Source organism: Toxorhynchites rutilus, chromosome 3 (assembly GCF_029784135.1).
Source record: "Toxorhynchites rutilus septentrionalis strain SRP chromosome 3, ASM2978413v1, whole genome shotgun sequence".
Taxonomy (NCBI): domain Eukaryota; kingdom Metazoa; phylum Arthropoda; class Insecta; order Diptera; family Culicidae; genus Toxorhynchites; species Toxorhynchites rutilus.
Genome location: NC_073746.1, coordinates 16,109,049 through 16,135,788, shown reverse-complemented (window position 1 = coordinate 16,135,788; position 26,740 = coordinate 16,109,049). Strand labels below are relative to the sequence as shown.

Here is a 26,740-nt window from a genome sequence, read left to right as displayed (position 1 = left end):
GCAAAGACCTCTGTATTGTCAGCTTGTATTGGCCTCCGAGAGCTGCGGTTAGCCGCAAGCAACTTGTTGACATGTGCTCACTCCTTCCTGAGCCACGATTGATCTTGGGAGACTTTAACTCTCACGGAACTGCCTGGGGGGAACAGTACGACGACAATCGTTCATCGATGATATATGACCTTTGTAACAGCTTCAATATGACCGTTTTGAACACTGGGGAAACAACACGTGTACCTAAACCTCCTGCTAACCCAAGTGCTCTTGACCTCTCGCTTTGCTCGAATTCACTATCGTTAGATTGCAAGTGGAATGTAATCCAGGACCCCAACGGCAGTGACCACTTGCCAATCAAAATTTCCATCACCATTGGGTCGAATTCTTCTGAATCTATAAACATGGCATATGACCTCACAAGACACATTGACTGGAAAAAGTATGCGGACGCGATTGCTCTAGCCATCAATTCCAGAGATGGTTTACCTCCATTGGAGGAGTATAACTTCCTTTCTCGTTTGATCTATGACAGCGCAGTTCGCGCTCAAACGAAACCCATCCCAGGCTCCACCATTTCCCGAAGGCCTCCCAATCTATGGTGGGATAGCCAATGTTCAAAGCTTTATATAGAAAAATCGAATGCATTTAAAGCTTTTCGGAAACGTGGAACTCTTGAAAATTTTCGGAAACGTATTTAGCCCTCGAAAATCAGTTCAAAAATTTGATCAAAGGGAAAAAACGTGCTTATTGGCGAAATTTCGTGGGAGGTTTGTCACGAGAAACGTCAATGAAAAAATTATGGAAAGTGGCTCGAAACATGCGAAATCGCTCTTCAACGAATGAAAGCGAAGAATATTCACATCGATGGATTTTTAATTTTGCACGGAAGGTTTGTCCTGATTCCGCTCCTGTGCAAAAAATTGTTCGAGATATACCACAAGATAGGTGCGATCTTGATTCCGAGTTTTCGATGGTAGAATTCTCTCTTGCTCTCCTTTCATGTAACAATTCTGCTCCGGGATCGGATAGAATTAAGTTCAACTTGCTGAAAAACCTCCCTGATGTGGCGAAACATCGCTTGTTGAATTTATTCAATCGGTTTCTGGAGAATAATATTGTTCCAGATGATTGGAGACAAGTACGAGTTATAGCTATTCAAAAACCCGGAAAACCCGCGTCCGACTTCAATTCGTACCGCCCAATAGCAATGCTGTCTTGTATACGGAAATTGTTGGAGAAAATGATCTTGTTTCGCCTTGATCGATGGGTTGCAACGAATGGCCTACTCTCAGATACACAATATGGGTTCCGCAGGGGCAAGGGGACGAATGATTGTCTTGCGTTGCTTTCTTCAGAAATTCAAATGTCTTACGCCGAAAAACAACAAATGGCTTCAGTATTCTTGGACATAAAGGGGGCCTTCGATTCTGTTTCAATAGAGGTTTTGTCGGACAAATTACACTCTCGGGGTCTGCCGCCTCTATTGAATAATATGTTATATAACTTGCTTTGTGAGAAACATTTGAACTTTTCTCACGGAGATTCGGCAGTAAGTCGGGTCTCTTACATGGGCCTTCCCCAGGGCTCATGTTTAAGCCCCCTTTTGTACAACTTCTATGTAAGCGACATCGACAATTGCCTTACACAAAATTGCAGCCTAAGACAACTTGCAGATGATGGAGTGGTGTCTGTCGTAGGATCAAACGAATCCGACCTGCAAGGACCCTTAAGATACTTTGAACAATTTTTCAACCTGGGCCATTGGGCTAGGGATCGAATTCTCCACGGAGAAAACAGAGATGGTGGTTTTTTCTAGGAAGCATAGACCAGCAAAACCAAAGCTTCAACTTTTGGGTAAACCGATCACTCATGCTATGTCATTCAAGTATCTTGGGGTCTGGTTCGACTCCAAATGTACTTGGGGGGCCCATATTAGGTATCTGAGTAAAAAATGCCAACAAAGAATAAACTTTCTCCGTACAATTACCGGCACCTGGTGGGGAGCCCATCCCGAAGATCTTATAATGTTGTATCGAACAACTATTCTCTCAGTGATGGAGTATGGCAGTTTCTGTTTTCAATCAGCTGCCAAAACACACCTCATTAAACTCGAGCGAATTCAGTATCTTTGTCTACGTATCGCGTTGGGATGTATGCCCTCAACGCATACCCTGAGTCTCGAGGTTTTGGCAGGCCTACTCCCACTAAAAGATCGCTTCAATTTATTATCTCTTCGGTTCCTCATCCGGTGTAAGGTTATGAACCCATTGGTGATCGGAAATTTTGAGCAGCTGATCGAGCTAAATTTTCATTCTGGATTCATGAGCTCATATCATGAATACGTATTCCACGTAATACACGGAATATTCCCAACCGTGTTTGTTTTCCTGACTACATCAACTCCTCTGTACATTTTGATCTGTCCATGAAGCAGGATATCCATGGAATTCCAGATTATCATCGATCGGGGATCGTTCCTACGATTTTCGAAGCAAAGTATGGGCGTGTCAATTGTGATAATATGTACTTTACTGATGGGTCCTCTATGAATAAGTCCACAGGATTTGGAATGTTCAACAAATTTTTTAGCACCTCCCACAGTCTTCAGAATCCTTGCTCAGTGTATATTGCTGAATTGGCACTGGTCGCCTCACGACCTGTTGAACACTATTACATTGTATCGGATAGTCTGAGCTCTGTCGAAGCTATCCGTTCAGTGAGGCCGGAAAAGCACTCGCCGTACTTCCTTGAGAGAATACGAGAAGTTTTGAGTGCTTTAACCAGACGCTGTTATGTCATTACCTTTGTCTGGGTCCCTTCACATTGCTCAATTCCGGGTAATGAGAGGGCTGACTCATTAGCAAATGTAGGTGTAATTGAAGGCGAAAATTATCAGCGTCAAATTGCCTTCAATGAATTTTATTCTTTAGTTCGTAAAAATACCATCGTTAACTGGCAACGCAAATGGAACGAAGATGAATTGGGCCGGTGGCTCCACTCAATTATCCCTAAGGTTAGCCTCAATCCGTGGTTCAAAAGTCTGGACTTTTTTTTTTTAATCCCATTTATTTATTTATCAGGCTCATTAGCATTTTATCAGTAACAGAGCCGGGTTTTTATCGTGTACATGTACATATGTTTATGTTTCTATAAATTGTAAATTACACAGTAGAAGTAGTAGCCTTTTAGGCGTTTAGGTTTTCTGTTCCATTACATTATGGTAAATTTCACTCTAGTAGCCATTTCGGCGTAAGGGTATTCTATCTGTTCTTCCATTGTTCAGCAGACCGGACAGCGGAGACAGTTGATATTGATCATTGTTGGGTTATTTATAGAACAGCAGCCCGATGTTTCTTGCAAAGCAGAGCAGTTGTATGGATGAATCGATCTTTGTTCCACCGTGGATCCATCTCCATAGCTGATGATGGTTGCGTGGACGTAATTATTCTATAACAACACAAAGATGGTCAATTGAGGGCCCTGAGTTTGAACTCACGATCGATCGCTTAGTAAGCGAACGCGTAACCAAGTGGCTACGAAGACCCCCTAAGTCTGGACTTGAGTCGGGACTTTATTCGCACCTTCTCCCGGCTCATGTCCAATCACTGTTCGTTAGACGCGCTGCTTTTTCGTTTTAATCTTGCCGACAGCAATCTCTGCGGTTGTGGCCATGGTTACCACGACATCGAACACGTTGTTTGGTCGTGCGAGTTGTATCTTGTCGCCAGATCGAATTTAGAAAACTCCCTTCGGGCTGGAGGAAAGCAGTCCAATGTGCCGGTGAGAGATGTGTTGACTCGGTTAGACTTTGATTACATGTCCCAAATATATGTTTTCCTTAAAGCTATCGATCTTCGAGTGTGATTGTTCATACATCCTTTTCCCCTCCTTTTCGTCCTTCGCGAGCTATCGGTTCCCTTCCTACTAACTTTAGAATAAGTTAAATTGTAAATACATATTAGATGTAAGGATAGTTTTAAGAATTGAGTGTGAAGTGTCAGTGTGAATGAGAATGTGAATGTGAATGTGAGTGCGAGTGTAAACACACATCTCCTTACATCCCATCCTTTTCCTAATGAAAATGTGTCACCCTTCTAAACTCGAGTCGACCGCGAGTAATCGGTTTCCTCTTTCATTAACCATAGAATTAAGGAAACAACATGTTTTTTTTTTTTTTTTATCTTCGCTTATTTTTCGTCGGCCTATTTCCGCCACTTTAGTGCCAATCACCGACATCAGGGAGGCGACTCCACCTGTTCCTACCTATCAGACTCAACAACTCATGAGCCGGGCCAACTTCTTTTACTTCCGCTCCGAAGGAAGACGTAACCAGAGATTTTTCGCCTCAGAAAATCCCAACGACGCCAGCTGGGATTGAACCCAGGCCGATCGGATTGTGAGGCTGTTACGCTAACCATACAACCACTGGCGCCGTCACAAACAACATGTTGATATATGCTAGTTGAAATATAGTTAAGAGTTTGGCTCCATTAAACTTATGTAACTGAGCCTGTAAAAATAAACGGATTAATAAAAAAAAAAATGGGGAAAATTTGTTCCAAGTGCAACCAGTTTAGGCATTCGTGTCGAATCTATCTTCGAATGGGATAAATATGTAATTTTACAATACCGAAAAAAATATGTTTGCGAGTACTTTCCGGGGCTTCAAAATTCGTATACACTGCTTCAAAACTGAAGTCACCGGTTTTTAATGCATGCGATTGAGTGTGATGCAAACCACTCAGTCACCGGAGCATCTAATTACTGAATGTAACATTCTGAAATTGTCACACAATAATTTATACTAAGTTTAGTTTGCAGTTAGCTCCCTTGTAGTGACTATACTAACTAAATTAGGCACGACAATAATACAACGACACAGCACGAAGCCTGAATTAACACAAACGATTTCCTTCAGTGCCTATTTTTTCATGCAGCGAGTAGTTGACGCCTCACCAATTTTACGCAGCCTCTTTGTCGAGAGAGGCTTCCCCCTAATCTGTCCAGAGACACCCACCGTTCGACCACATCAACTCCACCCAGCGGGAGCTATTCCAGCTACCGAATTATGTACGACCCTGCCAATAACCGAATCGAACAAAACATAATCAACGTCCACCGAGGACTCCGAGTGACAACATGATTATTCCCTTCGATTGGCAACCCCGATAATATCCTGCAGTCAGCAGTAACCATCGTAAACTACGTCTCGAAAATCGCCAAATCACCGTATCCCGTCGGCGACTTCTCTCTCTTTCGCTCGGTAGGAGCTAAGTCATAAACCAAGCCCAAAAAAAATGTGAGTCAGCAGCAGCAGCAGCAGCGCCCAAAGACTTTCACGACTTCCAGCTGCGATTTGCTCACTGCCTCTGTTGAAAAGTACGAAAAAAGACAAGAAAAAAATCACTGCGCTCATATCAAAACAACATACATGACCGAGGTTGAAAAAAACTAACTTCTCAAACGCGAAAGCAACACACAAAAAAACGGTAACAACATGACGTCCATATAAGGCTTTAAAAGTGTTACTTTATGGGCGGTTGGTCGGGCGGTTGGCTGCTCGCCCATTTCGGAGCTTAAAATTTGCTCGGGGCGAATCGACATGTTTGCAAAAAAATGTACGCAAAACGGGGAGTGAACAGCTCGAAATTATTGCCACCGGCTCGGGATAAAGTTGTTGATAAAGTTTGGCGAGATTTTTTTTCTCGTTGGCCGAGAGATTCGGACCCTGACCGGAATTGATTTATATTTTGCGGTGTGGATTACGCCAGTGGATCTGCGTTTCAACTGGTGGAAAATATTATCAATCCGATGCAAGATGTCATTCATTCATCGTCTCGCTGAACAAGATGAACAAAAAAAAAAACGAAAGCTTACGGAAGTCATTGCCATCTGAATCGTGACCCAAATTCGCAGTGGAACGGCTTGCGGAGTCGTGATTGAAATCTTATTGACCTTTCTCAGCAGCGGAAAAAAGCAGCAGCATCACTTTCGCTTTTCTCTTCCAGCTGAAACAGAGGAAGATGAGAAGAAAAAAAAACACGCTGAAAGCCATTCCTCAGCTTCTCTGACCGGGTGTGTTTTACAGCGAAGGATAACAAACAAAAGGTCACGACTGCGATCCATCCGGGCCGGAGAGGTGTTAATGCAATTGAGGAGTTAACTCGATGGCGACACCCCCGCCGACAGGAGGTAATAAATCCTCGAAAAGCAAGTGCAACAGCCTGTATGAGATGTTCGATCTAACCTTTTAGGAAAATTAAAGCGATGATTCGGAACAGAACAAGACAGAGCAGCCACTAAAATAAGAAAAACCACTTCCAACTGATTTGAGTGGCGCTGTTTGTTGTAACAAGTGGTTAACGATGGTGGCGACGACGATTCTAAGCGAATGACGGCATCGGAAACGACGATACGAAATCTAAATTTATTGCTCTCAACGGAATTCAATTTTCTCAAAGTGGGTGCCAAGACGCTTCAGGATTAGAAGCGCATTAGAGGGAGAACAAACAACAACAGAAAAAAGAATGATTAGGAGATGGGCCCATAATGACTTTGTTTCGGAAGATTGGTTGAAAGTGAGGCAAATTATATAGAGCAGACCTGTTTTTGGATGAGCTATGTAATCACGCGGCACATTCCAAATAGGGCTTAGCGGTTATGGGTGTTACGTTCTGATGACTCACCTGAAAAGACAGAAGAAAGTGGAAGATTAGTTTCAGTATTAGAACAAATAATCTATTTGGATACATTCTTGTATGACGGGAAGCAAAACATTGTTCTGACGCCGAATGGCCCTAGTCATTGTAGATTATAGAGCACGAATTCAGAATTGTCAATGGTTTAACCTGTAACATTTCCTGAATTGAGTTAAATTCATTTTTATTTGCTTCGGGTTGTACGAGAGATATCTATTCATCAAATATATGTTTCAACCCTTTGCGATTGGAATTAATTTCCCTTGAAAAAAAAACCCTCTTATCTTTCCACACTTATAACTATTTTTTTACACCAAGTATCGTTATCTATTATTCATTTGGCATGTGATCATGGCATGTGGAGGTTTTGGGGTGCTAGACATATTTTTATGGTGGTCAGACACTCCTCACCTTCTCTAAGGGGGGCTGCCATACAAATGAAACACAAATTTCTGCATAACTCGAGAACTAATCAAGCAAATGGAGCCAAATTTGGCATGTGGAGGTTTCTATCTTGAATCAACACTCCTCCCCTTCCTCTAAATGGGAGGGGGAAGCTACCATACAGGTAAAGCATAAGTTCTGCATAACTCAAGAACTAATCAAGCAAATGGAACCAATTTCGGTATATGGAGGTTGTAGGGGGCAATACACGTTTTTAAGGTAGTTTGACACTCCGCCCCCTTCCTAAGGTGGGGCTGCATTACTCGAGAATCAATCACGCAAACGGAACCAAATTTGGGATGTGAGGGTTTTTGGGATCGAGAAATGTTTCGATGATGGTATGACACCCCTCCGTCCTCAGTAATGGAGGGGGGGAGGGTTCCAAAAAATTAAATCACACATCACAAATCACAATCATATTCTAACGAAACATGGCAATTGAAAATTTTCGGAAAACTCTGAAGAAAATGGAAGAATTTTCAAAAATTCAATATCCATATGTTCTACAATTTCATAGTGACAAGTGTTGTTAGCCCATTTGATGTTTGCGCTAACGAGATTGATCTTTGTTCGAAAGTGGAAATTGATTTTCATGTGATAAAACTCACTCCTATAGCTTCTTCTATTCATATAAATAAAAAAGCCGAATGTGTTGATAAGAGCAAAACTCGAGGAAGGAATTGTCCGATTTAGGGCTGTCTTTATTCTATAATATTTTCTGTATCGAACATTTATTCCATGTAACGGAAAAAACATGTTAGTTGCAAGTGGTTAGAAAATCTTGAACGAGAATTGTGTCTGAAAATAATCCCCTAATAATAATATTATAATGACGAGTTTTGGTAGAAGTACTAGGAATTTTATAGTAAAAGGTAATTCTAAAGGGTAGATTAGAAGATCAATCAATAAACAGTTCTGCGATTGGACCCACGAATGTGCGCTTAGTAAGAAAATGTGAATGTGATAACGAAAAATAAATTTTGGGCGGGACGAAGTTTGCCGGGTCAGCTAGTTTACAATAAAAAAGACAATAAATTTGAAATATTTTTCAAAATATCTTGATAATGTCTGCATTTAGAAGGAGATTGATGAAGAGATTTTTTTTGTTTTAATTCACATCAGGACTCATAATTTGTGGCTAAAAATGATTGTAAACATACGAAAATTCAAAGTTTGAAAATTCATAAAAATTCGATGTTCCACAAAGTTTGTCAAAAATAGTTTTACCATCTTGCGCTCTTTTTTTTTAATTTTCTACATGACTTCTATTTTATATGAAAAAAATGAAAAAAAAATACAGGCATTTTAGATATTCCAAATTAAAGTTTTTTTTTGTAAATAAAAAAAGGGTACATTTTTTTCTCAGTGTATATTTTTTCACATTTCAACATTGATACTCTATAACTCTTTTTAAGACACTATTTCGGTACGACGTATAGTTTTTTGAGATTTTAATTATCAAAGATTTTTCTTACTTAAATCGATACGCCCTTTTCAAAAGTTACACTTGAGCCAAAAAAATACCAGTTGCTGTGGAAAACTCATATTTTCTTCAACCCAAACGGAATACAAACTTTCATTCGAATCAAAAATACATAACGATTTTTAGGACGATTGTACCGTTAAATTGAAATATCTTATACTGGAGACACGGTCGCCATGGAATATCTCTGTCACTTGTCATTCATTTCGGTTTCAGCATTTATTTTAAACATCAAGAGATCTGTAGGCCTCGCTACACAAGACGAAAGTCCGGACCATAATCCTCCTTAAACTTACTCTAAAGCCCTAAAGTTAAGTCTCAATAGACTGTGTAGAGTTTTTTCCTATGTCATTGGGAGAAGCTAAGTTAACTAATTATATGAAAAAAGCCAATCAACAATCAAATGAATGTGCGATGTGGAAAAGGTTAAGAAGTTCAAATCCTTACTCCGCTCGTTTGCTTACACATATAGGGATGATCCGATTGTTTACAGGGATGAAGGATAAAGAGTTTATTGTGGAATTGGAAATTTTCGAAATAAGTTTTGAAATTATGCTACCGAATTACAGCATTTCATTCGTAGTTTATAATCGTTAGTAAAGTTAGTTTGTGATCCACGTCGATAGTCCATATTAGAGAAACGCACTGCAAGCTACCAAAATGTATGGGAAATGCGAAGATCACATTTCAACGCTACTTTAACATGTTGTCTTTTGAAAATTTTATAATCGTCTGTATTGTAATACACGAATGGGGAGTATCCAAATCGATAGTGACACTCATAAATTCATCAAAAAGTTATTGAAAAATAAGCGCTCAAAATTGACAATTTTCATGAAACGATCATTGTTTAATTCTTCAATTTGTACTCCCAATACCTTTTCGGGAAGAAGTGATCTAAAACGTATCGATGGTTTGTTTGGATGTTCTCAATCCTCAAAACAAGAGCTAAGCGAAATGAAATTTAGCAACAGTATGAGTGCTCATTTAATTTTCGCACTCATAATTCACTATGGTTTTTTACTATATTTTTTTTTTATTACACGCTAAACAATTTATGTTCGACGCAGACTATTGCATTTTTACATCTTATACCGAACGTGAAAAAGCAGGACATCACACCACAAATGAATGTCAAAAAGAGATTCATTTTACAAAATATAGAAATTGGTGAGGTGGTGAGAAACTTATTGATATGAACCCATTAGTAATATTGGAACGTAATACTAAATAATTTGTATATTCTGTATGAATAAAAAAAAAATCAGATTCTTGGTTTTAAAAAGTCTGCGAAATCTGTAGAAATTCAGATTATTCTGAAGATATGATAACCTTGGTAACGATAGGTATGAATTTCTAGCCTCAGTGCTTCCTATATTCGTAGACCCGAAATTTCAAACTCATATTTCTGATACTAAATGAAATCCCAATAAAGGATTCGCATTCCAGTTTCCTTAATACAAAACACAAAAACGTTTTTAAAGATTTATTTCATTTCAGAAATAAGATGCGAACTGCAGATTAAGATTCCATTCTTTAATCCAGGATAATAGATGCAATTCGAGATCAAAGTTAGATATTGTAGATTCCATATTCTGGCTTTAGGTTAAAAACATAAAATACAAATTGACGGATTTCCACATTTAGATTGCAAGCTCAGATAACATATAGTGGTACAGATCACGAATTTAAAACTTAGATTTCCGATATGAAATCCATTTTGGGATCCCATAATTTAAATTCAAATCCAAATCAAAAACAGAACATGAACCCAGATTATCAATTTCGTTCGAATATTTGTATTCCACAGAACAAAATTCAAACAATGGACTAATATATCAAAAGAAAGATTTAAAGTTATGAAGCCAGATACGATTTCCATATCGAGAGTTCATAATTTCAATTTAGATCCAAATTTTAAACCGGATTCGATCCCAGATTCTCAATTTCGTTTAAAGATTTGTGTTCTACAGAACAGAGTCCAAACTCCAGACTGATATACAAGATCGCAGATCTACAACTCAGATTCCAGGTTCGAAATCTATATTCGAATTAAAAAATTTAATTTCATATTTATGTCAAAACCATGATTTGAATCCATATTCTCATTTTTTTCCAATGACTTGTACTCAAGATGATACGAATTCCATATCAAGAATCCATAATTTGATTCGAGATCTAAATCAAACACATGACTGAACACATATTATCATTACAAGATTTCAGTCAGGTTTGAATTGAGGGTACAATTTTAAGTATGGAATTATATTCAGGTGTCTTATCCTAAATTCAGAAGGCGAATATGTTTATATTATGTTTTAAATTCCAGACCGTTATAAAAATGAAAAATGGACAATTGGAGAATCTAGGTTTCGTATTCAGATTTCTTGATACGAAAAGAACTCTACGATTCCATATCCAGAAGCTAGATTCAAAACTCAAATACAGATAACGGATCGCAGATTCTAACTACAGATCTGCATAGCAATTCGGATTCCTACGGGGATGACTCTACAGGGGCCAAATGGTTGCGCGTTCGCTTACTGAGCGAACGATTCCATCGATTTGGTATTTTGGTTGGCATTTTCCAAGGCTAGATGCGAAATAACTTTGTAATCTACCTTCATAATAGAACAAATCAATCTGGCATGAGTTAAATGCTCTCCAAGCTGATTTAATATTATTATAATAATAATCCGAATTTCTAATACCAGATAGTAATCCAAGATTATTTTTTCGTATTTAGATTCCACATTATGATTCCCCACATCGTCATTTTCTTTGTTCTCGATTAAAAATTCAACTTCCAGACGCATGGAAAACAAAATATATTCAGATTCTAAATTTCAGATTTCAGGTCTAGATAATAAATTTTCTTTGAAGAACAAAAAGCTCCTAGGCTCCGACTTCACTTCAAAGATCTGATATTTCAGATGTCAAATGCGAAATCCATGTGATTTCATCTTTTAATTTTGAATTTAAACATCCAAATCAAGACCCTTAATTAAGATATCAAATTAAAAAGTCACATGCGGATTTCGGATTCTTATACCAGATGTGGACAACAATTCAGATTTCTGATGCCATAGATAGGAATTTACGATTCCATTTCCATATTAGGTTCCAAATTGTGTTTCTATATTATTTTTCATATTCAGATATCAGACTTCAGACCTGACATCCAGACTGTCCATTTTTTTTACCAAGTACAAATTTTAGTAATTGGTAAAAAAAAGTCAAAAATCATCTAGACCTAAATCAAATGATAGATTTTAGACTCCATATTCCATTTTCCTTCCGTATTCAAATTATAGTTTCAACTATGCCTTCTGAAGAACCTGATTGAGGCTAAGAATACGAATATCAGATTCATCTGTCTATTTTTGAAGATTACAAATTTCAAAATGGATGATCCAGATTCGGTTTGTTCCAAAGTGGAGATTTTGAACAGATTTCATATACGGATTGCGCCCGGTTTTTTAGGTTCTAAAACAAATTGAAAATTCGAGATCGGTGTGAAATTTCCGATAGAGGTTCAAGATAAAAATTTCACAATCAGATCGTAGATTCCATATTCAGAACTGCAATCATACATTTTTCAGATTACATCCACATTTCAGACATCTATCAAACAAATTCGAGACCGTGTTCTAGTCGTTTATTCAGATTAGATACATTATACAATCTGCTGATTCTAGATTCATTTGAATTCGATAAAAACTAAAGTCGAAAAAATAAATGAAATGCCGAGAGTCGATATTTTTATGTGCAACGAGATACGAGTTGTGAGGATTTTTGATTCCAATTACAGAATTCGAATACAACAAAAATATCAAATTGCTGATTTGCAATAGAGGCTGAATATACAAATCGCACAATTTGTATCACGGATGCCATATTCATCTATTCGATTTAACAAATATTTTTTTCCAAATTTTTAACAACACTACACTCCATTATGATATTGAATCTTCTGTAAAACATGGATTCCTCAATAATCCCGGTACATGGCTGCAGATTTTAGCCTCGCTCGGAGGGCTCGTCTTCTGCTTGTTCTCACCAGATTCAGTGCCAACATAAATCTGCGGAAATATCCAGCATTTTAGCAATGGATTCAATTTCAGGACCCTTCCTTGGCCATTTTCTAAACGATCTTCTTCAAAGCTAGAGGCGAATAAATTTGAAGGCTTAAAATTTTCGTAGCAGCACAAAATGATCGATGCATTTCACATTCACAATTCAAACTATGACATACCAGATACGGATGGCAGATTCATGATCAAAATTTCGATTTACGATTAAAAAAAAACAGAATCCACATTCAGGTTCCAGGTTCAGATTAGAAATGAAGACCACACTTCTGTAAGGCAGAATCCAGATGAGAGTCTACCAATTGGAATTCAGATTATAATATTCTAATTATCCAAATTCCTCATTCCCGTCTCTTATTCGAAATCTAGATACTGAATTTGAGATTCCAAAAATATTAATACTTGAATTCACAAATCCAAATTCAAAATACTAGATTCGAGATTAAGATACAGATTATAGATTCTTCATAGATATCTGATACCTATTTCAAAATATAAGATTCTAGATTGGCGACTTCGGCAATGGAATGTATAGAATAATTTTTGCTACGTTTTATGAATCTACTCACGACTGCCCGGAAATGGCATACACCACCATTTATATGTGCAATGGGTGACACGTTTTCAATAAAGATTCACTGCAAGCGATGAAGATCAACTTAATGTTCGTGATAATCACCTGAAATTATTGATAGTAATGAAAGTGCCTGAATGCAGGCTTTTCGAAATTCGTTCATGCTGTTTTCGATCAATATACCAGACAAAGTTCACGCCTCTCGACTCTTGTGTTATACTCATTATGACAGATATGGTGTTAGGTTTCAACAGAAGAGAATTCATCCGATACTGCGAAAAATCTAACTCCTTCATTCGTGAATAAATTTTGATAATTTGTGGCACTGGTTGCCACACTTTAGTACGTCAGATCCAAAAGAGATGAGCGTTCTCTAATCTCAATCTAGCTTCTAATACTTATGTTTCGGGATTCCTGATTCCAGATTCATATTGAAAATTCAGATAATGCATTTTGGATTACGGATTTGAAATACCAGATTCAAGATTTAAATACAAACTACAAACTCTCATCAGATTCCAGATACTCAATCTGATATATAAGATTCAGATGCGGATTTCAAATTCATATTAATGAGAATTTAGATTTCAAAACCAACATTCGGGTTCAAATCCTGCATTAGAACTTCTGATGAAGATCCAGTAACCACCTTTCAGTGAGATATTTCCCAGGTGACGGTATTATAATAGAAATCCAAATTGTTCAAGTATTCAACTTTCTGATTCTACAGAGTGGGCCATTGAAAGTGGAAGCATCTGGCAACCCCATAACTTTTGACAGAGATGTCAGATTAACAAATGTCATACCGCGTTGGAAGCGTCATTTCAGTACAAGTTTAACCATGGAACAATACACACCCAAACAACGCGCTGAAATTGTTCAGCTGTACATTCAAAATAACTTCTCAATTGTGGCTTTTGGCAAAAAATCATAATGTCTGATGAGGCGCATTTCAACTTGAATGGAGGAGTGAATAAACAAAATTGTCGGTTTTATGCTACTGAAAACCCTCAATTCATCGAAACGCAACCTCTTTGCGACCAAAAAGTTACTGTGTGGTGTGGCATTTATGCCGATAAAGTCATCGGCCCGTACTTCTTTGAAAACGAAAATGGAGCAACGGTAACCGTGAATGGGGAGCGTTATCGGACAATGATAACCGATTTTTTTGCCATTTGTTCGTGAAAATGAATTGGACAATTACTGGTTCCAACAGGACGGCGCTACATGCCATACAGCGGCTGCCACGACCAAATTATTGCGCGAAATGTTCCCCGGAAGATTAATATCGAAAAACGGCGATTATGACTGGCCACCGAGATCACCTAATTTCACGCCTCCTGACTTTTTTTTATGGGGATATTTAAAATCCAAGGTATACACTGGTAAACCAAGGACCCTGGCTGCGCTGAAAGACAATATCCGACAAGAAATTGCTGCCATATCGGCCGAAACATTGGGCAAAGTGATGGAAAATGCCGAAAAAAGGGCACATTTTGCGGTCAAGGCCAGAGGCGGTCATTTACGAGATATCATAATCAAAAAGTAGTTAGAACAAATCTCCTTGGACCAAAATAAATGAATTTCAAAAAAAAAAAAATTTTAAATTCCACTTCTTTACTTTGCTATTGCAAAAACAAATCCTTCCACTTTAAATGGCCCACCCTTAGATTCATCTTTTGAATCCAGATAATGAATTTTGGATTACAGAAAACTTCATTTTCTAATTCCCAGATACGAATCTCACAATCAGTCTCAAAATAACTGATTCCACATTAGAACACTGATTAGAGATTCTTAGTTCAATTGGATTCCCGATGCGGATTTTAGTTGTTTGGATTTATGATTTCAGAGCCAAAATTCAGATTCAGATCTCACAATCAGGACAGAGCAAACTTCGAATGAGACAAATCCCTGAATGGACGATTCCCGAATTCTAAACTCAGATTATAACATTCTCAATAGATTCCAGATCCTGAATTCAATACATGACCAATACAATACAGATTTTGAAAACCATATTCCAAATTCAGATTTATGGCTTCAGAATCAGCATCCAGATTCAGATCCCACATTCAGATTCCAAATCCAGAGTCAGTTATGGTAACATCAAAAAGGGAGACACCAGCTAAAGAATTTCTAATTCAATTCCAGATTCATGTATAATTCCCGAGCCCAGATAAATATATAAAAGGAACTTCTCATACACAAAAACTAAATTCCAACATACAGATTGTACATTCAGAATCAAAATAGCAGATCCCGAATTGAGACACAAATTGCAGATTTTCAATATATTTTTGCTTATGTTCTGTTATTAAAAATAGTTTCAAATTGCAGAATCCAATTTGGGAAGCCATACTGAGTTCCGTGTGTGGGAATAGAATCGTATGATCGGGGAAAGGTCGGAATTTTGAACTAAATTCATAATAAATTCTTTCAGACACTTTTATAAAAGCTTTGAGATATGGATTCAAAAATGCGCAATGTTCAAATATGGATTCTGATTTCAGAATTTTGATTGAAGTCTCTTTTGACGAAAGATTCTCCGGCTAGGACGCGAATCGAGGCCGAAGTTCTCAGCACCACGGAGGCAATCCGATATAGAAACTTTGAATTTTGAAAAACAAAATCAATTTCAAGCTCCATGCTACACAACATAAAAATGAATTCCTGATACTAACTCCTATGTACTAAATTCAAGATTCAAAAATTTTTAGGAGAATAGCCAAATTATCGGATTTTTTTTGTTTGAAGCTATGATGAGAAGGTCAAAAATTGTTATCTGTTATCTGTGAAAATGTAGTAATCTAAAACCTATATCCGAGATTTTAAATCAAGTCAAATTAGTCAAGGTTTTAAATTAGTCAAGATTAAATTTTGAATCTTGAATTTGTTCAGATTCATATTTGGAACGAAAAATTTCCTATCTGAAAACTTGGAATTCCCAGATCATAGATTCTAGATCTATTAACTTTTGAGGAGTTTAAATGTCAAGTGTTTCCTATATTGTCAGTTTCCAGATTTGGCTTAAGAATATGATTTTTTTCAAAATCGAGTATCAGATTACAAATTTCAAATTTGAAGCATCAGTTTCCAGATACGAATTACAGTTTTTATTTCTACCCTTTCAACCTTTCCAAAATCCAATTTGTAGTGTGTATCAGAATAAGGCCTTTAGAACTGTTACAAATTAAAAATTCAAGATTACCTATCCGATTTCTTAATCAGATTCATAGAGATTGAGGATTGAGGTTGAGGATATGGATCACGGAGTACAAACTCAAAATTCCTGAATTCAATTTCAAGAGAAAATTCAGATTCAGATTTGGGTTGATGTGGAGTGTTAGTGTCAGATTGCAGTTTCAAAATTTTAAACCAAATTATTTACGACTTGCAAATTTAGGTACCAGAATCTGAACTTTTGTCTCAAACTACGAACTTGGATTGAAGTTTATCGTAGAAAAAATCCAGGCTTGAAGGTTATTCGCCAGATCAGGAACTATATTGTACATTTCGTTTTCCGTTTTCAATGGATGGATATGATTTATGTTTTTTTTTATATGAAAGTCTAGAACACAAATTCTTTTTGAAATCCAGTTTATAAACTCGATATTCAATAACAGATTCCAGATTCGAATTTTTGATTCTATTTTTAGCATTCCCACTTAGAATCCAAATCCAGAAAGGGACTCCATACTCAGTATAAGTTTAAAAGCTTAGCCCGAAATTGCAAGAACACTTTGACGTCCGCAGGTTACGTAAAAAAATATTCGCTTGACGCCGGCAGCGCTAATTCGGATTACCTAGCTTTTTTATTAAATTGTCTATCTATATTGTTACAACAAAGATCAACGAGGTATATTGCCGGTCCAATTAGTTTTATACGAGCTCTCGGTGATCTTATCAGGACTCCCAAGTATAGGTCTCCAAAGTTGCATTTGGAGTTTGATAAGGTGTGTGTGCGATGAATGGCGATATATGTTTCTAGACTTATTAGTTCTAAAGGAGTTTTCAGTTACCTTCTCAGATTTCTAAAAAAAACCCTATGCCATCGCGATTAAAGTTCAATAAAAAGTACACTTGTTAATTAATGCAATGTATCTCTCAGTGACTTTCTCAGGTTCCCCAAATATAGTTTGTTAAGAATACTCATGATGAAATACAATGTATAATTTGGTTTATTAGTTTTACAGAAGTTTTCCCGGTTACCTTATCAGGTTTCCTGAAAAATAATTCCCCGCTACGATTGGACTTCTATAAAACCTACATTAAAAGAACGTTCGATGAAAATGGAATATATAACACGTCCAATTTATTTTATAGGTTTTCCTTCTCAGGTTACCTAAAGATAAAATCGTCAATAGTTCGCGTTACACAATCACATCACTTACCACAGTGAATCCTGATTCTTGCTTCTCCCTACTAACAACTATCCCTTCCATGATATTCGCTAGGGAACCATGCTATAGAGGCGACCCTTCTGGCCTTCGGGCGGCGAATATCATACTAACATTCCTTCCCTTCCCCTGGTGACTGTAAGGACGTGGCCGGCGTCGTTATTGACCATTTAAAGCTCGAATCGCCGAAAATTGCACAACGAGAATGATTTGCTAGTCCCAAGCGTCATTCTGTGTGTTCTTTGTGCAATTTGGTTGGTTCAGGTCAATCACGGAGAGCAACTACGAATTGTACAGTCTACCCAAGCTCAAGCTCAAAAGCTTAGCCCGAAATTGCAGGATTTTCAGATCCCAGATACATATTTGACTGATTGCCTATTTCAATCCACATTCGAACTTCAGATGATACTCAAGGGTCGCAAATTTTCTAACTAGAACGGGTTCAGATTCCAGATTGTAAACTACAGATTACTCGTTTTGGACACAATTTCCATAATCTAGATTTTCAATAAAAATTTCAGCTAAAAATTCCATATTAGGATTCCCAAAGATACGTGTCTGCGGATTTCCAACCGTCAACCGTAAGAAAAATATATGCACCGAAATTGTTAATGTACGAGCTTTCAACATGGAAGAGAACTGGTACAATGAAAAACTATCAGCATAATCAGATATGGAAAATTATGCAAAAAATAATTAACCTAATTATTTAAGATATAATCTTAGAAAACCCCTTTATAAAGAGATCTCGCATCGCTTCTACAGAACTACTAGCGCTTTAATTCAATTGAAACCCCCTTTTCAAATAAATTTTCACACTCTAAAACGTTAATTTTACATTTTTTGATGTGATTCCTTCCATTCCTTCCAAAACTATTATAGCGTATGTCCCGGATGCCACACGGAAGTTGGTCTCAATAAACGAATTTTCCCTCTGTCCCCATCCCGGGAATCAAAAATTTAACTCCACCTGATCGACTAAAACTGTCAGCTTCTTGGAAATATAATTAACTCATCCTGATGGCGAAATTGGCGAGCAATTTCCCGACATCAAGTGCGCAAATGTGCTGGCCTCATATCAAAGTTGGGCCGGAACCGTTATCGAAAGCATGGAAATGCATCCTTTTGGCCGAATGGCGGCGTGTTTTTTTTTTCGGTTCACTATCAGTGCGAGATACATTCACTTTACCGAGAGCATCCTGCAGCATTCGGCAGCAGTGAGGGAGTTCGGAACGACCGGACGACGAAAGGCTATTGCGAGAATGCAATTAAATTAAATACCGTCGTCCATTTGTGTAGAGTACTCTACACGCGCGGAAGGTCGTCCTGAAATGTCAGCAAATATGGTCACTAAAATAAATATTTAGCCATCGATGTGAGGTATGCAAAATGATGCTTTTTATTGGTGCCTTGCGGCAGCATTGTGACTGACTCACACACCGAGGATAATTGTTGCTTTGAGTGGATAGGCGCGCGTTGGATACGGATGGTGTGTCGAAGAATATTTATTTTTCTCTATTGCAATGTGTTTTGCTTTTAGTCACCATTTTTTGCGCAAATCATTCGCAATTAACAATTTTAAGAAAAGCAATGATGGTGACTAACTAGAAAATCTCGTACCCGAAGCACCGTATGCACCGCAGTGAACCACCTTCAGCGGAATGGTTATACCTATATTTAGACTTGACACGTTCGATGCTCTCTCACTCTCCCACGGCCTTCCACGGTGATGATGGTGTCTCGGGCTATGCAAAATAAAGAAATCAATTAACGCGATTGCCGTATTTGCCTCTCCGGCAGACGACGCTGGTGCAGAACGCCATGTTTTCCGGGCCATGTTTGTGCATATGGTGGCCTTGCGGGTTGACCTGTGAGTTCACTTTTTCCTCTGCTTTTGCAGCCACCCACCCACCGGCGGCTTCTGTCCGTCAGTGCGTGTTAATAATATCTGCCTGCCCTCCGGCTTTGAATATGTAGCATCGATTGCGACTCTTGCTCATTCTCGCATCCACTTCATGCTAAATGCATTTTACTAGACTGAACCAGGAAATATCCTTCCGGCCTTGGAAACCGGTTAACGAAAGATAAACTTTAAAATGTCTGGCTTTTGTGTTCAAGACTCTCAACGGATCTGACAATTAGAAATCTCTAAATTTTTATTTGGCATCTGAATCTGGAATCAAAAATGAATACTGCACCCGTGACTTAGGATTTGGAATATTTGGTATCAAAATCAAATCGAAAAGTTTTAGTCCCGTATTTCACAGAATCTAGATTTTGGAACATGGTCGCGACACCACATGTAGACTTATGATTTGAGATTCGGAAATGACGATCGATGTTCCGAATCTGTTATCCGGGCTTGGAAACTGAATTATGGATACGGAATCGAACTTTGAAAATGGAACTTAACGGAAATGGAAAAAGATTTTTTTGTTTGCGGAATCTGGTAGAAAAGCGAAGGTGAAATCTGAATCTGAATCGCAAATCTAGGAATTTAAATCGGTTTTTGGCATTTGAAGAAGTCTATAATATGAATTTTAATAAAAAATCTTAGTTGGGAATCTATGCACTGCATGTCAACTAGAAACCGAGTATGGAATCTGTTTTCTGGAGGCTATCCTTCACTTACTACCTCTGAACCAACATGTTCAGCTAGAGGCTAAGAAAAGCGCTCTAAAGCTTAAACAATGGAAAAAAATACTAGACGGAGACAAAATTGGTCACTTGAGCATCCTGAATCTCTTACCCGTAGGACCATCCTCAGAGATGAACAGTGATTGGATGGAAAACAAAAATGCTGTTTAAAACGTTTTTTTTTGCGTTTACCGATTTTTTAAAAATAGTAAAATTAAAAAGTTATAATTTTTTATTGGTTCATGCGATAGAGAGATGTATGCAGATTATTTTCATATAAATTTGACATAAATCGGTTCAGTAGAACTTGAGATATCGTGTACGCCAGTTAGAAAAAAACTAGTTCCGAGAGAAACGCGTTTGAAGTTCATTGTGATGGCCGTAACAGGTTAGATACCACATCACTAAGATGGCTCTAACTAGGTAAATAATAGGATTTTCGATAAGTCCTTTCTAGAGTATATTCTTGAATGCCTAAACTACAGAAATATGGTAAAAAAAAATTCGATTTTTTCAGATTTCTAGACTAGAATACCCCCTTAAAAGAAAATATAGACATGCTAACATCTGCATATTCTCAGACAGTCAAGCGGCACTTAAAGCTCTAAATGCTTTTAAATGCTCCTCAAAAATTGTCTGGGAATGCATTCTCCTCTTACGGCAACTAATCGGATAAGTTCGGTACAACTGTACTGGATTCCAGGCCATTGTGGAATAGAGGGAAACGAGCGAGCAGATGAACTTGCCAGGAACGGCTCAAGCTCACCCTTCACTGGTCCAGAACCATTCTGTGGAATATCTGACTGTGTGTTGAAAGGTGAGCTGAAGAACTGGGAAGACCGGGAAGTGTTAGCCAACTGGTTGGCGGTACAACTTAACCAGTCAAAAAAAATTATCACGCCGAGTATTAAAATTACTCACAATTGCTGAGTCTCAATAAGAAAGACTTAGGCACAATCACAGGCCTTATAACAGGACACTGTCCGAGCAAATACCATCTCAAAAACATAGGTTTAGTGCAAGATGATATTTGTCGTTTTTGTAATACCGAAAGCGAAACCTCGGAACATTTGCTCTGTAATTGTGGAGCTCTAACTAGACGCAGACTTAAATACCTTGATAAGGCTATTCTGGAGCCCAAGGAAATTTGGTCTGCGTCGCCAATCAGGATTATAAAATTTATCAAACAGATCCTGATTGGCACCTATCTCGCTATAGCTTTCAGTCAACTTCTTCATCAATAAGCAGTAGGTAAGCTTGAAGCGGAGTACAAAAAAAATGGGATATACCACAATAGTTCAGAATAATGGACGCAGTGGTTCACATCCAACAGGGGAAAAAAATGGAATCTGTATCTGAACTTTGAAATCAGAATGTGAATCAAAAATACGGAATGGATATTGAGACCAGGATTCAAAACATGAGAAATATATTGAAATGGTTTCCTGAATCGTATGTGAAATCTAATATGAGGGTAGACATATGCAAATCCTAGTGGTTTGCTCGTCACGTGAAGAGGTTTTGCAAGTAGTGAAATGTAACGACAGGAGCTGCTGCATTGAACGAAGGAGTAGTTACTTTTGTGTAAATCAGCATTAATTTATACTAGTCCATGTTTTTCTCAGCTAAACGCCATATGGTTTTAAAGCAACAGATGTGAGCATTAGTTTTCCGTCTCGGTTTGTTCGAAATTCTATGAACTTGACGACAGTTCTTCTGAAATCACTACTTGCATATAAAGAACTTCCATTTGAGCATTTGATTCCGACTTGTGAAGATATCTGATTTTTATATGTTGATATTCTCATTACTTAAAAAAAGGTAAAAAAATTTCAAACGGCTTTGAATTTGTGTACAGATTTGCGTTACGTAACATATGGGGGAAGGGGGTTCGTTATGCGTTACTTTTTGTTACATAGGGGGGAGAGGGGGTCCAAAAACCTCATTTTTAGCGTTACGTAATTTGTGCACGACGTCTTATGAGCAAGCGATTCACGCATGCCTTATTCGTCGTTGCATATGAGCAATATACCTCACAACTTCACTCGTTCCTCGCTGTAGAAAGCATAGAAATGCCTTGAACAAATATATGGAGAAATGGGTATGCTTCCAATTTAAACGTATGCTTCAGATGGCTATGCTTCGTTAATTTAAACCATTCATGGATTAAGGAATGGGTATGCGAATAATCAACATCCGTTGGTAGCTATTATGCTACGATAAAATTGTTCCATAAAACCTGACATGCTTTCTGATTTGGTACCCTTACTTACTTAGGATGAAACACAGGAGGCTAATATTCTTAAAAGTGTGGAAATTTTCATAATATTGCGTTGGAGAACATACAAAAATAGAAGGCTAGTCTAGAAGAGACAGAATAGTTCGATATATCCTCGAACTGCCAGAGATTCAAAATGACAACAGTAAGAGAAACTTCCTGCTGATATAAATTATAGGAATTATAATTAAAGAGTTAGAAAGGTGGGACAATTGATCCATACCAACGTTGTGTGCATATATTTTCAGAAAACAAAAACTCGTTTCTACAAATTCGTGAAGCTTACTGATTAATTGATCATTGTATATTTGGACAACGAGAAAATCACGACACTATTATAAAGGGTGTGTCACATCAAATTGCATCACGGAAAAAACGCTGTAGAAATTTAATTTTTAGGAATTATATCTTCAGCTTTCGCTTATAATCAGATAAGAGTGTATAGATCACGTTGGCCATGCTTCACTGTCAATTTTTCGTAAATTTGGAAAAATGTCGTCGAACGAAAAAGAGCGTCGTGAATTAATCCTGTGCACTCATTTCGAGAATCCGGAGTTGTCACATCGGGACATCGGTAAGATGCTGGGAATCGTCCAATCCACGGTCAGCAGAGTACTAAAACGATACTTCGAGAACCTAACCATCGACCGGAAGGTGAAGAACGGCAAAAATGGATGCTCCGTCAGTAAAAAAAATCACAAGCGCGTAGTTATGCAGTTTAGACGTGATCCGAGAAGTTCGGTCCGGGATGTCGCCAATAAGCTGAATTTGTCAAGTTCATTCGTCCAGCGGACCAAGCAGCGGGAGGGCCTGCGTACATACAAGGTTCAGAAGGCTCCTAACCGCGACGAAAGGCAAAACATGGTGGGGAAGACGCGAGCCCGGAAGCTGTACACCGAAATGCTGACGAAGCCGCATTGCCTGGTAATGGACGACGAAACCTACGTCAAAGCGGACTTTCGTCAGCTGCCGGGCCTGTTGTTCTTCTCCGCAGAGGACAAATTCGCGTTCCGGAGGAGATTCGCAAGCAGAAACTATCCAAGTTTGCCAAAAAGTACATGGTGTGGCAAGCGATCTGCTCTTGCGGAAAGCGGAGCGCCCCCTTCGTGATGACCGGCACGGTAAACGGGCAGGTTTACCTTAAGGAGTGCCTACAGAAGCGCTTACTACCACTATTGAAGCAGCACGAGGGCCCGACCATCTTCTGGCCGGATCTCGCTTCGTGCCACTATTCAAAGGACGTGTTGGAGTGGTACGAAGCCAACGGGGTCACCTTCGTGCCAAAGGAAATGAACCCGCCCAACGCGCCGGAGCTTCGCCCAAAAGAGAAATATTGGGCAATTATGAAGCAGGCCCTCCGGAAGAACCCTAAAGTTGTCAAATCGGAGGCGAACTTCAAGAGGAAATGGATTTCTGTTCAAAAAAAAACTACAACCTGACGTTGTACAGAACCTTATGGACGGGGTAAAGAGGAAGGTGCGAGCATACGGGCTTGGGCTCGAAGTATGAATAAAAAGAAAATGCCAAAAGTTGTTTAATAGTTTTTATTTTACTGTCTAAAATTTTCAAAAGGATCGGTCTACTGGGCGAATTTCTACAGCGTTTTTTCCGTGATGCAATTTGATGTGACACACCCTTTAATTGTCAAAAAGTACTTTGATCTGGAATGTGACAGATTTGATGATAAAATTTCAAAAAAATCGTGATCTCCTTCGCAAAGTTTCTTCAGTATCTAAATATTTCTTCGTTGTAGAAAGCAAAGCAGGTACTTCTAAGAATGTTCGATTGATTGGTTTTATTTACTCAACAAAATTCAACATATATTACACCCATACCTCACTTTGCGGCCGCTTTTCATACGGCATTTCGTTATAACGGCCCTCTTCAATTTAAGGAATTCCAACTTCGAGTTACTGAATTTCAGGTGAGAAGTTTATTCCAGATTTTTTTTTTCAGATAATATATTTTCAATTGGAATCCACTCTATAGGATTCAAGAATCGCAAATTCTTCGTTCCGATATTTCGAATCCAACTTTCGAAGATGGATTTCCAATTTTCCAACGAATTCCAAAACTTTAACAGATATAAATTTTTAAGTGATTTTTAATAATTCGAGACACGTATATAGAATATTGGAATCTAAATTTTATTCGTGTTCATATTGTAGATTTCGAAAGCAGACTTCGATTATAGAATCACGATTAGAATGTTTTCTAGATTTCAGAAATATGAATGTGGAACTCGTTTTTCGCATCATTAATCTGGAATTGGAATCTGTAATCTACTATGTTGTAAAAAGTATTCGGAATGTTGATTGTTGTAATCAGAATGTGAATTCAGACTTTATCTCTGAAATTCAAAACAGAAAATTGAATCAATGATTTTGCTCCAGAATGTTAGTTCGCTTTTGCGTATTTGTATCGTAAAAACAGATCATATCTCGGAGACAACTTTTCGTCCCACAACCATCCGTGTACAAGACAAATTGCCACGCGCTTTTCTTCGAGGCAAAGATTCCTCGGCAGCGAGCGCTTTCGCGACCAGCGGCAAACCAATAATTGTTGTACCATCTGGCCGAAGCGCTAAGGATTCCTCCTACATGCCGTAACCACACACACAAGAAGCGTAGGTGCTCATCGTTAGGCGGCATCCCACCGCAAGACGAGTACATACATATTTCACTAGTTTGTCATAATGCTGAATCATGCAAAGCTGCTGCTGTTGCTGCCGCTTTCAAGCTGTGCCAACCCAATTATCTCATAAAATGCAAATTCGCTCGCCACCGCATGCGGGGGGTCGAACACAACAAATCGCGGTGGAAGCATATTCCGATTCGGATTAAAAACGGAACAAGATCTGCTTCCTGTCTCTTTTCTGCCGCGCGGATGCATCACATCTCCGCGATCATGTCCCCCAGATACACCGCCACGCATCACAGACGCAAAACTCATTTTAGTTCATGTCCACGCTACGCTATTCGAAAGCCACTTTGCTACTTTGATCCTGCACTCATCGGGCGGTGGAATTACTTTTAATTTAACGCATTGCTGCTGTCGCAATTGGCTACGGGAGCGCATCTCTCTCGTGAACCCTTCGCTCCCTCGGTCGGGGTTACGGTTGCGATGGTGACACCCAGACCGTAAGAGCTTATGAATGTTTATAAAGTCACGCAAAAGTGAAAAAAAAACGCGAAGGGAAGCTCTTCCTTTCCCAATTGCGGATGCGTTGAGCCGTGGATTTCTTCTCCCAGGATGATGAAGACGGTGAGGATGGCGGTGTGGCAGAGGTGGACTGTGATTTATGGGCCCGAATAAAGATGATTCGAATAAGGGACCGAAGAGAATATCATAGCGACTGGGTTCTGTAATTTACGAAGTATATGAGCCGTGCAGTTTAGAGGATGCTGCAATTTGTATCTTACTTCTTGTGCAAAGGGTGCTGCCGCCGTTTCGCGACAGTGGCTTTCCCGATTTAATGCGGTTCTCCGTGATGCCGAAATTAAATCTGTTGCACAAATGTTTTGAATCGGATTTGAGGGAGACATTTAGAATGTAGACAGTGGAAAAAAAATGGGACAACATATTTATTTTACTAAAACCAAGTTTACTGTATAACTTGAGGGAAGCAATTGATGGCATTGAATAGCATAAGATGAAATACGCGGCTATTAACATAAGTTTGACAATGACTAGGGTAGACCACACATTATTACATATCTCAGTCATTCATTTTTGTATAACTTTATTGCAGAAATGTACGCTTGCCGTAGCTCAGTTCCAATCTATAATCTATATATAGATTATTCCAAGCGGAGTTTTCTGTTTTCATTTTTATCACTTTCGAGTGAAGTTCCAAATATAAAAGTGAAATCTGCAACCAATCCAAACATGGATTCCATACCCGGTACGAATTACGAATCCTGTTTGTTATCTATATATGGAATACGAAATCCAGAAGTTCAATCTGAATGTAGAATCCTAATTTAGAATACACTGGTTCAATCTGGATTTTGTTTTTGAATTCAGAATCTTAACTCATGGTTTGGAATTCGTTCTCAAAAGCTAACATAAAATGAAAACAATCTGGAAGGAGATTACGACTATGTACCACGAATCTTATTCTGATACCTGAAGCACTTAA

At 38.4% G+C, this 26,740-nt stretch overlaps 1 protein-coding gene across 7 annotated transcripts in view; it reads right to left on the bottom strand.

Annotated features, from left to right (window-relative positions):
* The window catches only part of LOC129774817 (probable G-protein coupled receptor Mth-like 1), a 379,271-nt gene that overhangs the window by 249,639 nt on the left and 102,892 nt on the right, over positions 1 to 26,740 (bottom strand). The window lies entirely within an intron of this gene.